The 14,005-nt window shown below is 43.1% G+C and overlaps 1 protein-coding gene across 7 annotated transcripts in view; it reads left to right on the forward strand.

The window, feature by feature from the left end:
• prdm5 (PR domain containing 5) overlaps positions 1-14,005 on the forward strand; it is a 327,858-nt gene that overhangs the window by 205,031 nt on the left and 108,822 nt on the right. The window lies entirely within an intron of this gene.

Here is a 14,005-nt window from a genome sequence, read left to right on the forward strand (position 1 = left end):
TTGGGGAAAAAATTATCTGTTATATTTCTTAGTCTCAAAATAAGAGTGGAGATGCGGTACTTCATTTGATCAGTAAATTCAGGATTACTGCTTTGCTTTCATTTGGTCAGATTGAAAATGAAATATGGTAGTGGTTTACTAACCTAGCATGAAGGACCCAGTTTATTTCATTGCAGTTGTATGCATCACTTCCATTGCTCAACGCTCCAGTGTGTCTCGCTATTCTTTATTCTCAATGGACTATAAGTTAGGCCCCGTAGCGCCCATTTTGTAGGTGCTACGTGGCCTTCTAAGGTCCCATAATGTCGTCTGGAATGCTCATGCACGCTTCTAGCGTGACGTGTGCCGGATGCCACCTTGATAAAAGCATTTGCACATTCGCAGGTAACAAATGCCGGTAAGAATAATATGCGTTAGATCAGTGTGCAATGCTGAATTAAAGGGATAGATACCATTTTGGCATTCAATGCACTGTCTTAACCACGAACAGCTGAACATGTCGTAGATGGCCTGGAGAAGCCCACCTCCCCCCCCCCCCCCCCCCCCGCCCACACCAACGCTATTTAAAGGGACCATGCAGGATTTACAGGCTCGTTGCTGGATTATTGCTTCTGGCTGCTGTTGCATTTGTACCTGTTTTTGGAGGTCTCCTATACTTGAATACTAGGACTAGTGGACATAGTCTAAAATTTAGAGCCAGGACTTGCAGGAGTGAAGTTAGGAAACACTTCTACATGCAAAGGGTGGTCGAAGTTTGGAACTCTCTTCTGCAACCAGCAGTTGATGCAAGCTCAATTGTTAATTTTAAATCTGAGATTGATAGATTTTTGTTAACCAAAGCTATTAAGGGATATGGGATTTAGTAGTGTGCAAGCTTTATTCAATGTTTTAACATAAACTCAACAGTTTGTAAACATAGGGACAGAACCTGCACCTGTGTTTTATGTGTGCGATGTCTGATCTCTGTTCAGACTCTGTGCAGACCCGTGTCTTAGATTTTGCAAATAAGAGGCGCAGGTTGCCTTTAAGTGATGCTAGCCACTTGTGCAATATTGGGGCCGCCCTGCTGGTGAGCAGCCACTCAACAGCACAGCTAGGCCTGGCTGCTCGCAGATATCAGGTAAATGACCAGGCAGCATGAATGTTATGTGCTGCCTGCATCTCAAGACCGGGTGCGGGTTAATCATGCATTGCGACCCCCATGCCTGGTTTTGGGGGTTATCCAATTTAACCCCTGTTATGTCTATAATAATGTAAAATGAATGATTGTAGTGATGTATGGCTGTAGTGTCCATTAAATCAATCTGATCTCAGGGATTGCTGCTCTTTCTGCCTAACTCATTTATCAATCAAATTCTAGAACTAGGAACCATGTAATCAGGCCCCATTCAGATCCCACAAACATTTCTGCAGTGTAATTTCTGATTTGTTCAGTCAGAAAAATGAACAATCATAAAAAAAGGGAAGCAACTGCTATGAAAGTTTCATAATCCTCTATCCAGACCCATATTGGGGTATATTGATCGGGGATTCAATTATAAGGGGAACAGATAGGCGTTTCTGCGGCCGCAAACATGACTCCAGAATGGTAGGTTGCCTCCCTGGTGCTAGGGTCAGGGATGTCACGGAGCGGCTACAGGGCATTCTGGAGGGGGAGGGTGAACAGCCAGTAGTCCTGGTCCATATCGGTACCAATGACGTAGGTAAAAAAAGGGATGAGGTCCTGCAAGGTGAATTTAAGGAGTTAGGCGATAAATTAAAAAGCAGGACCTCAAAAGTAGTGATCTCAGGATTACTATCAGTGCCACGTGCTAGTGAGTACAGGAACAGGAGAATAGACCAGATAAATGCATGGCTGCAGGGATGGTGTAGGAGGGAGGGATTTAGATTCCTGGGACATTGAAACCGGTTCTGGAGAAGGTGGGACCAGTACAAGCGGGACGAGTTACACCTGAGCAGGACTGGGGCCGATGTCCTCACGGGGGTGTTTGCTAGTGCTGTTGGGGAAGGTTTAAACTAGAATGGCAGGGGCATGGGAACCTGAGCAGGGAGACAGAGGAGGGGGAAACAAGAATAGAAACAAAAGACAGAAAGGGAAGAAGCAATAGTGGAAGGCAGAGAAAACAAGGGCGAAAAACAAATAGGGCCATAGTGCAAAATAAAACTAAGATGACTAGCAATCTTAAAAAGACAAGTCTAAAGGCATTGTTTTTTAATGCGCGGAGCAGTCACAATAACATAGATGTATTAACGGTTTTGATATAGTTGCCATTACGGAGACATGGCTGCAGGGTGACCAAGGATGTGAACTGAACATCAAGGGGTATTCAATATTTAGGAAGGACAGGCAGAAAGGGAAAGGAGGTGGGGTAGCGTTGTTAGTAAAGGAGGAAACCAATGCAATAGTGAGGAAGGATATTGGCTCGGAAAATCACGATGTGGAATCTGTATGGATGGAGCTAAGAAACACCAAGGGGCAGAAAACGTTGGTGGGGGTTGTCTATAGGCCCCCAAACAGTAATGGAGATGTAAGGGAGGGCATTAAACAGGAAATAGAGATGCATGCAAGAAGGGTACAACTATAATCATGGGTGACTTTAATCTACATATAGCTTAGTCAAACCAAATTAGTAATAATACAGTGGGGGAGGAATTCCTGGAGTGTGTACGTGATGGTTTTCTAGACCAATACGTTGAGGAACCAACTAGAGAACAGGTGATCCTAGACTGGGTATTGTGCAATGAGAAAGGATTAATTAACAATCTTGTTGTGCGGGGTCCCTGAGGGAGCAGTGACCATAACATGATAGAATTCCTCATTAAGATGGAGAGTGAAGTAGTTAAATCCGAAACTAGGGTCCTGAATCTAAATAAAGGAAATTATGAAAGTATGAGGTGCGAGTTGGCTATGATAGATTGGGGAACTTTACTAAAAGGGATGACGGTGGATAGGCAATGGCTAATATTTAAAGAATGCGTGCAGGAATTACAACAATTATTCATTCCTGTCTGGCGCAAAAATAAAATAGGAAAGGTGGCTCAACCATGGCTTACAAAAGAAATTAGGGATAGTATTGGATCCAAAGAGGAGACATACAAAATTGCCAGAAAAAGTGGCAAGCCTGAGGATTGGGAGCAGTTCAGAATTCAGCATAAGAGGATAAAGAGATTGATTAAGAGGGGAAAAATAAAGAATGAGAGTAAACTAGCAGGCAACATAAAAACTGACTGTAAAAGCTTCTATAAATATGTCAAGAGAGAAAGATTAGTGAAGACAAATGTAGGTCCCTTACAGTCAGAAATGGGGGAAATTATAATGGGGAACAAAGAACTGGCAGAACAATTAAACACATACTTTGGTTCTGTCTTCACAAAGGAGGACACAAATAACCTGCCAGAAATGTTAGGGAACCAAGGGTCTCGTGAGAGGGAGGAACTGAAGGAAACCAGTAATAGTAAGAAAATAGTGCTAGGGAAATTAATGGGACTAAAGGCTGACAAATCCCCAGGGCCTGATAATCTAAATCCCAGAGTACTAAAGGAAGTGGCCCTGGAAATACTGGATGCATTGGAGATCATCTTCCAAAATTCTATAGACTCTGGAACAGTTCCTACTGATTGGAGGGTGGCAAATGTAACCCCACTATTTAAAAAAGGAGGGAGAGAAAAAACAGGGAATTACAGATCAGTTAGCCTAACATCAGTCGTGGGGAAAATGCTAGAGTCTATTATAAAAGATGTGATAACAGAATACTTAGAGGGCATTAACGGGATTGGACAAAGTCAGCATGGGTTTATGAAAGGGAAATCATGCTTAACAAATCTGCTGGAATTTTTTGATGCTGTAACTAGTAGAATAGATAGGGGAGAACCAGTGGATGTGGTGTATTTGGATTTTCAGAAGGCTTTTGATAAGGTCCCACACAAGAGATTAGTGTGCAAAATTAAAGCACATGGGATTGGGGGGAATATATTGGCATGGATTGAGAATTGGTTGACAGACGGGAAACAGAGTGTAGGAATAAATGGGTCTTTTTCCGGGTGGCAGGCAGTGACTAGTGGGGTACCGCAGGGATCAGTGCTTGGGCTCAGCTATTCACAATATATATCAATGATTTGGATGAGAGAACGGAATGTAACATTTCCAAGTTTGCAGACGACACAAAGCTGGGGTGGAATGTGAGCTGTGAGGAGGATGCAAAGAGGCTCCAATGTGATTTAGACAAGTTGGGTGAGTGGGCAAGAACTTGGCAGATGCAGAATAATGTGGATAAATGTGAGGTTATCCACTTTGGTTGTAAAAACAGAAAGGCAGATTATTATCTGATTGGTGATAGATTGGGAAAAGGGGAGGTGCAACGAGACCTGGGTGTCCTTGTACACCAGTCGCTGAAAGCGAGCATTCAGGTGCAGCAAGCAATTAGGAAGGCGAATGGTATGTTGGCCTTCATTGCAAGAGGATTTGCATACAGGAGCAGGGATGTCTTACTGCAGTTATACAGGGCCTTGGTGAGACCACATCTGGAGTATTGTGTGCAGTTTTGGTCTCCTTATCTGAGGAAGGATGTCCTTGCCATGGAGGAAGTGCAACGAAGGTTTACCAGACTGATTCCTGGGATGGCAGGACTGACGTATGAGGAGAGATTGGGTCGACTAGGCCTATATTCACTGGAGTTCAGAAGAATGAGAGGTGATCTCATCGAAACATACAAAATTCTAACAGGACTAGACAGACTAGATGCAGGGAGGATGTTCCCAATGGCTGGGGAGTCCAGAACCAGGGGTCACAGTCTCAGGATACATGGTATGCCATTTAGAACCGTGATGAGGAGAAATTTCTTCACTCAGAGGGTGGTGAACCTGTGGAATTCTCTACCACAGAAGGCAGTGGAGGCCAAGTCATTAGATGTATTCAAGAAGGAGATAGATATATTTCTTAATGCTAAAGGGATCAAGGGATTTGGGGAAAAAGCGGGAACAGGGTACTGAGTTAGATGATCAGCCATAATCATTTTGAATGGTGGAACAGGCCCGAAGGGCCGAATGGCCTACACTTTCTCCTATTTTCTATGTTTCTATGTTTCCCAGCTTCAGGCCCTGCTGTTTCCCAGTTTCAGGCCTTTTCCCCTGCGATCAAAGCCTCAGTCCACACCCATCTTCTGTGGCTTCACTCACTGGCTTTTGGCCTTGGACTTCACCACCACCTCCCAGCCCTCAACTTTGCGCTGGTTACGTTGCGATACCAGACTTTGCCACCATTGCTGAGACATGTTAAGTGGCTGGGGCGGAAACTGGTGGTAAAGTGCAGCTTCCCTCCAATAACATCATGACAAAAGTGGCAGCAGTGTTACTTTGTTTTAATAAAACCTACTTTATAACATGCACTTGAGCTTGGAGGTGATGGGAATATTAGAAAAAGAATGAATGTTGTCGTTATTCATGTAGAGATGCCATGTTGGACTGGGAGGAAATGTTGAATGGAGTCCCACAAGGGTCATTGCTTGGACTTCTATTATTTCTGTCCTACATAAATGACGCATACAAAAATTAACTTTGCTGACAACTCAAAAATAAGGAAAACAGTATAGATAGAGGAGCAGGAGATTTGCAGAAGCATTTAGTTGGGGTATGCAGTTTGGCTGATACATGGCAAATGAAGTTTAACACTGATAAATGTGATGTATTACATACAGAGCAAAAACAAATGTCGGACATTAATATTGAGTGAATGGAGTTGACTTAGGACATTGTAGGCTAGATTTTTCTCTTATTGCGCTTGGGCCTAATGGATCACCTGGGTTGAGTGTACAGAGGAAAATGAGGCAGGGAGGAGCCTATGGCCATAATGGGGTGTGCACAATTTTCCATCCAGTGAACTGCTCCATTGCACGCATGTGATCCCCCCCCTGCCCGATTTTCCATTGTACGCTCAACCCAGGTGATCCGATACGCTTATGTATGTAATAAGAGGAAAATCTGCTCTGATAACTTAGAAAGAGGAAATGGGAGTAATGGATAGACGCCCCACTTTCAATGCCTGCACAATAGAGGTAAGTCTCCAACTTTGTATGGCTGTGTGAACCAGAAATTAGGTTAATTTTATAAAATGCTACTCCTGGCGCAGAGCAGAACCACGAGCGCATATCAGAAATTCGGGCACAGAGGTCAGTGGGCTACGGAGGAGTTTCTGCCCACTAATCTCCATGACCGAGTTCCTGATAAGCTCTCCCAATGTGCAAAGCTCCATGTTGGGAGTACGAATGCAGAATATCTACTCATGTAAGTCTACTGAAGTTATAGTAAGGCTTTACAATGCACTGGTCAGGCCACATGTGGAGGACCATGCTCGGTTTTGGACACCATGCCACAAAAAGGTGGTACTTGGAATAGGAAGTGTATAAAAAAGAGCAACAAGACTAATTGCAAGTGCAAAGGAGATGGGCTATGAAAAAGATTAAAGCTTAAGCTTTACAATCTCGAATGAAGGCAATTACGGCAGACCTCATTAAAGTACATAAAATATTAAGTGGTATAGATAAGACTTTGATTTCAAAGTATAAATCAGGACATAAATGGAAATTAGTGAAAAGTAAATTTCGAACAGAAATTGGGGAAAAAAATCTCCATTCAGAGTGATAATTGTTTGGAATAATCAACCAAGCAAGGTAATACAGGCAAAAACATTGGGGCTGATCAAAATTCAACTAAATGCCATGAAGGGATAATCAATGTGTGAGAGAAACGAATTTTGACAAGTCAAATGGACTTTTCTTGTTCCTGATTTTTCTTATCTTCTAATATTGTGTATAAGCCTGATATAAATCAGATGATGTCTCCAGTACTATAGGCGCTCCATTCTGGACCAACCACATCTGTATAAACCCTACACCCTCTCACTCGGGTACTAGATCAATCTAAACATTGGCTTTATACTTGCTACGTCATTGGTATCATGCCAGTGTAAATACAAGGCCTGGTCTATAAACACAATCAGACGCTGAGCTCCCTTTGTGTGTCTCAAAGGATGCCAGTGTGTTGGCTGAAAGTCACTACACTGGCATCCTACTCCCTGCCAGTCAGATTTTATTTCAAAGGCCTGAGCTGTAAAGCAATATTAACACTGGTCACCTTGCAACTGATACCCACGATAGATATTCTACAGTCTCTTATGGTTCCAGTGTGAATACCCTGTAATACAATTTTAGTTAATTTACACATTTCTTTCAAAATGCGTTTAAAGTTTCAGCCAACTATTAAAAGTGCTAACAAGAGTAGAGAATTAAATATTTGAGTGAATTTTTACATCAAATGAAAGGTACAAATTTTATTCACAAGCAAATGTTCTCTGGATTTTTATTTAATTCATCAAAATTTGCTCAATAATAGTGCACATTTGCAAGTCATTCTTAGAGGGTTAATGTGTGTCAGATCTTCATACATATCTATTAAGACTGATTGAGGCTGCACCAGTATTTGAAAACTCCCCCATTTGACATGTGTATTTAATCTAATTTACCTAAACTATATTATGGCCATTAGCCACCAGCAGCTGCTGAGATGAAAGCGGTTTATGTGTCCATTACAGTGTTTCTAAACAGAATGACATCAGGCACTGAAAATATTCGTGACTTCAGAAGTTCCATGTCTAATTGCGTTGCAGAAAATACAATAACGGTCTTGAACCCAGTATGGGGCCAGGGACATCGGATTTGCTTTGTACTGTTCAATTTCTTTATTCTCTCTCCTGTATTGAATGCAGATCTTGAACGGTGCTCCTGGATGGTTTAAACCAAGGATAAAATATATAAATAATACATTTGTATTTTTCAAGGGAAAATTTACATATCCTCTCTGTTCGGTGGGTTTGTGTAGAACTGGGATGTCCACATCAGAAATATTCAGCTTAGTAGGTAGGAAAGTTGCCCAAAGACCACCTAAGCTGAACATCCACTGCAACATAACAGCAACCTAATGCAAAGCCAACTTTAAAAAGTTCCCAGACAGTCCATTTTTAAAATGTAATTTTAATGTTATCATTCAGATGCATGCATATAGCTCTTGGGCAGAAAGTGACACAGGAACCGACAGCATAAATCAAGTCTGTCAGCCCCCACATTGGACTCTACAGACACTGGCTTGAGGCTGGTGCATATAATGGCCCGGAAATTCCTCATAAAATAACGGTGAGGCTAACAGGGCTCACCACTATTTCAGGGCAAATGGAAGAGCAAGTTCCAGCGAGCGGACATTTCTGGGTATGTGCAGTCGAACACGCAAATCCGAAAATTGCTCTACCATTTGCCCTGCTTGTTTGAAAGTTGTGCAGAAAGGACAGCTCACGGCTGAATGAATGGACTAGCGTGAACTTGCTCTCCTGCTCGGCTAGAAACGAACTAATCTCTCCATAAAGAAGATACGCTGGGTTTTTTAGGTCCAAACTAACTTTTAACGCGTGGTAAGTTTGAATGACGGCCAAACTACCTCTCTGGCACTGAAAATGAACTTTTAAAAACGTGGAGTCTCATTACTTTCGATTTTAATTGTTGGTGGACATTTATTAAAAAAAAGAGCTTTTTAAAATTTTTTCTTTCTGTCTCTTTTATTTCTATCTTTTAATTCAATATTTCTTATCCTCTCTTTATTTCACTTTCTCTAACTGATTTTACATTGAATTTACTGATGTAGCTTGCACTTCCTGGTTCCGACTCTGTGCGGTTTGTCAAGGATGCTTCAATCTGGCTCGTTGAGGGGATGGAGAGATCCTTTCCCCGCTCTCACAGCTCACAGAAGGCCAGGAGAGACCGCTGCACTTTTTTCAGCCCCCCATTGAAGCAAGTTGCCGCCAAAAAGCCCGGGAATAATTTGGGGTGAATTTATAACTAACAAGCGGTGGGTGACGTTCATTCGCTGCTTAGCGCAATTTCCGGACCATTGTAACTTGGCCCTTAGATGTGGAGCAGTGTCTGAGAAGAACTGTATAGCACACTACAAATATTTGATATGTGAGCACGTACACCAGTACAATTGCCAATGCTTCTGTAATACATATTAAAAAATGATGAGATCGAGACTTGCAATGCACATATTTCAAAATAATTGTAAATAATAGCGCAGAATTTCTTGGAAAGTTTTGACATAACTACAGCATCAGAGCAGCAGGTGCTGTTTTTTTCCCTGTGGAAATTCGTGCATACCTGATTTATGCCGGTTTTACGCCAAAACATCAGTATACTCGAATTTCCTCAATCGCTTGCCCTGCTTCCCAGATACGCCTGCTGAAACCTTCTGCCACCCATTTACATAGCTCTGCCCCATCCAAAAGACCAGCTCACTCGAGTTTTCTGCATTTACATCGGTAATGCACTAGCATAGATTCACAGCCCGAAATCACCTGATATATGTGTAACTGAGATTTCTAGGGGGTTAAATTCGGGAGCGCTCATCTTTGTTAACACCCTGAGCACAAATGGTGAGGTCCAAGGTGCCCCGGATATTGGACCTCGTACCTCATCATCATTAAGCTGGCGCTGTGGGAGGAGGTAAGTACTCCAAGTTTGGGATGCTGCTAGCACAGCGACCCACAGGTAAGTACTAGTACTGTGCATCGGTGGTCATCCGGATTGCGGGCCTGATGTCTGCTGCGGGGAGTGGGACGACAGAGGGGAGGATCGGGGCCTCAGAGGAGCGATCGCTTCGTCGGAAGGGAGGGATCGAGGGTCGAGGAGCCTGGAGGTCAGGGCCTGGGGACAGGAGGAAGATTGGAGGTCGGGCCACGGCCTGGAGGTCAGGGATCTTAGGACCGGAAATGGCATTGATCGGGATGGTGATTGTGGTAAGATCTTACCATTTTTTAACTTATGTGATGTTTAGGGTTGGTGCTGGCTGCTTCGGGGAAAACCAATGTTGCAGCAGGGACCTGTATCATGTGTTAGGCCTCTTATTTGCATATGCAAATAGGTTAATGTCCACTTCATACTTGGGTAAAGTACGCCTCTTGTTTGTCCTTACCCAAAATGGTGGGTAGCACACTTCCTGCCCACCATTTTGGGGCTCTAGGAAGCTGCATAACGTCTAAAAAACATGCGCTACTTGGCCCAATTTAAACCTCCTAAAGTTTAGTAACGATTTTGTTTGAGTTTTTTAAAAAAATTCTGACTGAGATCTGCACTATATTTAATCAAAGTGCTGTTAGTCTCAATGCACCCAAAAATTTTCAGACCACTGCCCTCCCCCCATGTGTTCAGAGGCTGGAATGCCCTTCCTATTGGGCATACCCCTGATCTACATAATAATGGAAAAGAAGAGCAGCAGAGGCAAGAGACCCTGAGAGTGAGGCACCAGGGCAGAACACAGCAGCCCATTCGCTATTATCCCTGTTGCTGGCACTGGATATGTGCTTGTTTTACGTCAGTTTTTACATTATGATACTTATTCCACAAGACGTTAAAAGACGACAGCATTTTTATGGGACCACTACAGCTAGGGTGGCTCAAGTCTCAAAACTTCCAGTAACAACTTCTGCTACTCTGAGCTAGTAACTACATCTTATAGGATAAAAATTTGTGCTATCAATTGGAAGTGAGCATCAACCAAAATTCTGAAATGTAGAGTAATCCGAGTCAGAACTAGTTTGGAATAATCGGACTGATTCCGATATTCCGTGTTCAGGTTGGCCTGTATATTTACAAACTGTGAAAGGGCCTGCGTAGGGGCTTAGATTAAAGTGTTTGTGTAAGCTGCCACACATTGCAAACTTCCCTGCTGCTACAGTAATGGAGAAGCAGATGCTTTACATGGCTAAATTCTGATGGTAAATTGGAGAAGATGAGTTAAGCAGCCTTTTAATATATATTGAATCTGTCTGCTTGCTGGTTGTCTATAGTGAAGGCACGTATGCAGCCTCACAGTATCTACTTCTCCAGTTAGTGAACAGTGGATTATACAGCCTCATGGTTGCCATCTTTGCATTTGGCCCTTGGTTGTCTGGCAAGTGGAAGTGACCTCATAATAGTGATGTGCAGCTACTCTTATTCATCTGGGTCAGCAACAATTAAACCACTCATAACCAGAAACTTTAAAAGGAGATTGGACAAATTCCTGGCATCTAAAAGGATTTTGATATTAAATTTTATAAATGATACAGAGATATCTTACAAAAAAGAAAGGGAATTTGATGGGCAGGCTGGATGAGCTGATGGTCTGCTCCGACCTGAAATAAATGACTATGTTACTTGGTTTACCATCACTTGTTTTAAGGATGGTCGGTATGGACATGCTTCTGACACCATTCATTGACCTTGCTGGAAATTCCATGGGGGAAAAAGTTGGATAAGGGCCGTTTTTGGGTGCGGGTAGCCTGATGCGCTATTACCCCGCACCCAATGACCCCTGTGCAGGCAGGACGCAAGTTTCGGCTGGCAGGAAGACTCACTTGCAATCAGTGTTCCATTCCGGGCCTTGCACATGGAAGCAATGCAATTCACACTATCCACCACCAGGGGGAGTGCAATCTCTTAAAGGGAGGATGTTTCTAAGAAATCTCTTAAAGGTAGCTGGTGCCTGTTATTTGCTGTCTGCACGTAGTCTGAACGGAGATCGGACATCGCACACGTAAAACACAGATGCAGGTCCCATCCCTATGTTTACACACTGATGAGTTATTTAAAACATTAAATAAAGGTTGCACATTACTAAATCCCACATCCTCCAATCTGCACACCAGACTGCACCAATCTGCTGATCTGAGTTGGTACCAGGCCTGCGAGAGTGCATGCACCAAGGTTCTCTGCTGATGCCCTAGAGACCTTGGTGCAAGAGGTGGACAGAAGGAGGAACATCCTATATCCACAGAGGGGGGGAACAAGAGGCCCCCCAGACATATATCCAAAAGGCAGTGCAAGGCAGTGGGGGACGAAGTCAATGCCAGGTGCACAGCACCATGAACGTGGATGCAGTACAGGAAGAAGTTCAGTACTTTGACATGAGTGATCAAGGTGAGTGAGGTCAACTGACAAGTGGCGTCTCCTATCAACTGCATCACGCGCTACACCCCCCATCACCCACATACCAACAAACTCTTTCCATCAGTACTCAAATCTTCCAACCAGATGCTTCCTCTCACCCTTACACATTACCACTGTTTCAAGCTGCCCACCCACAACTCACAGACCTCACACATGGCAGCTGTTCAACCATGACAGGCACATCACCCAGACACATGTCCCGCTTTCTTGCAGGAGAAGGTGGTGCATATCAGGAGGCAGCAAGTGGCAGTGACATTCAGCCCCTCGGGCCTGTTCTGCCACTCAATGAGATGATGGTGGACCTGTGATCTAACTCTATATCCCTTAATACTCTTGGTTCACAGAAATCTATCAATCTCAGATTTAACATTCACAATAGAGCTAGCATCAACTGCCGTTTGCAGAAGAGCTTTCCAAACTTCTCCCGCCCTTTGCATGTAGAAGCATTTCCTAGCTTCACTCCTGCACGTCCTGGCTCTAAATGTTAGGCTATGTCCCCTCGTCCTAATATTCAAGTATAGGAGACCTCCAAAAACAGTTACAAATGTCTCGGTAGCCAGCCACTAACCTGTAAATCGTGCATGGTCCCTTTAAATAGCGCTAGTGGGGGGCCTCCTAAGACATGTTCAGATGGTCGGGGTTAAGACTGTGCATGAGTTGAGCATTAAGTCCCAAAATGGTGTCACTTTAAATTAGCGTTGCACACTGATTGAAGCCATTTTCTCCTTATTTTACATGCTTCTGGCGTTCGTTATTTGCGCCTGCACTAACTCCTATACCAAGATAGTGTCAGGTGCACGGCACACTGGAAATCTGTGTGCGCAGCCTAGACGCCATCTTGGCACTTCGGGAGGCCACGTAGCGCCGAAACAACGAGCGCTTTATGGCCCAATTTAGCGCCCCAGGTGCGTGAAGTCGAGTTAATATTCAGGTGATACTCTCCCTGATTGACTGGCTTGGTACCATGCAGACATTTGGCTCACATACCCAAAATGGCTATTCGGGAGAGGTAGTGGAGGGTGACTGATACCCTTGAATTATGCCTTCTGGAGGAAAGGGGAGAAATTTTAAAAAGGTAAACTGTGCAGACTGCTCCATTATCCACTCGGACTACTTGTATTTCAAGCAAATTGTCATGGTGTCATATATTATATAACCGTGTCCTTTTGTTGTATTTTGACATTTTCCCCTTATTACGATCTCTGACCTTTGTGCTCTTTAAAGTACATGAAAGCAGTACTTTACTGTGAAATATCAAATGTGACAATAGATGTTTGTAATCAAAAGGTACCTTGGCTCTTTAATAATCGTAGTTTGTAGGTTTGAACAGCTAGCATATATAAGAATGTAGAAGTATGATAAGACCACTTAGTTTGCTTAGTTTATCCTATTACTGTGCTTTCAGGTTTAGGACTTACATTGGCCATGTTTTATCTTCTTCATATAAGACTGTTAGAATCACCTGGCAAAGAATGTATCTGACAAAGAATGTAGATTGGAGAGGATATAGAATCTGCTGCAGCTTATCTCGTAACTAACATAAGAACATATGAAAGCTTGAAACAAGAAAAGAACGTATGGCTCGTCAACCCCGATCCTTCCATTAACCATGGCTTATCCTTATCTTGCTCTATATCTCACTTATTTAATCTCCTGAAGAAAAGTTCTGCATAAATGCTCAATCTCCCATCTCCACTGATACCCTGTGTTCCCTTGCCTAGTGTACAGGAGTCAACGTGTCCCATGGAGTATCCGATCATCTCCTCTACACATATCATCATAACAAAAAATCCCATTCCCAACTAGATATTTTAGAGGAGTTAATCAGCTCATGCTCAATTTCCTTTGCTGGGAGTCTGTTCCTCATATCCGTTAATCAGTTGGGGAAATAAGTTTTTCATCTCATTTGAGGCTTGTTAACATGATAGTTTCTGCCACGATTCAGAGCAAAGGGTTCCTGAATATTCTGGGAACTGACTCTG

The sequence above is a fragment of the Heptranchias perlo genome, chromosome 1, assembly GCF_035084215.1.
Source record: "Heptranchias perlo isolate sHepPer1 chromosome 1, sHepPer1.hap1, whole genome shotgun sequence".
Lineage (NCBI taxonomy): Eukaryota > Metazoa > Chordata > Chondrichthyes > Hexanchiformes > Hexanchidae > Heptranchias > Heptranchias perlo.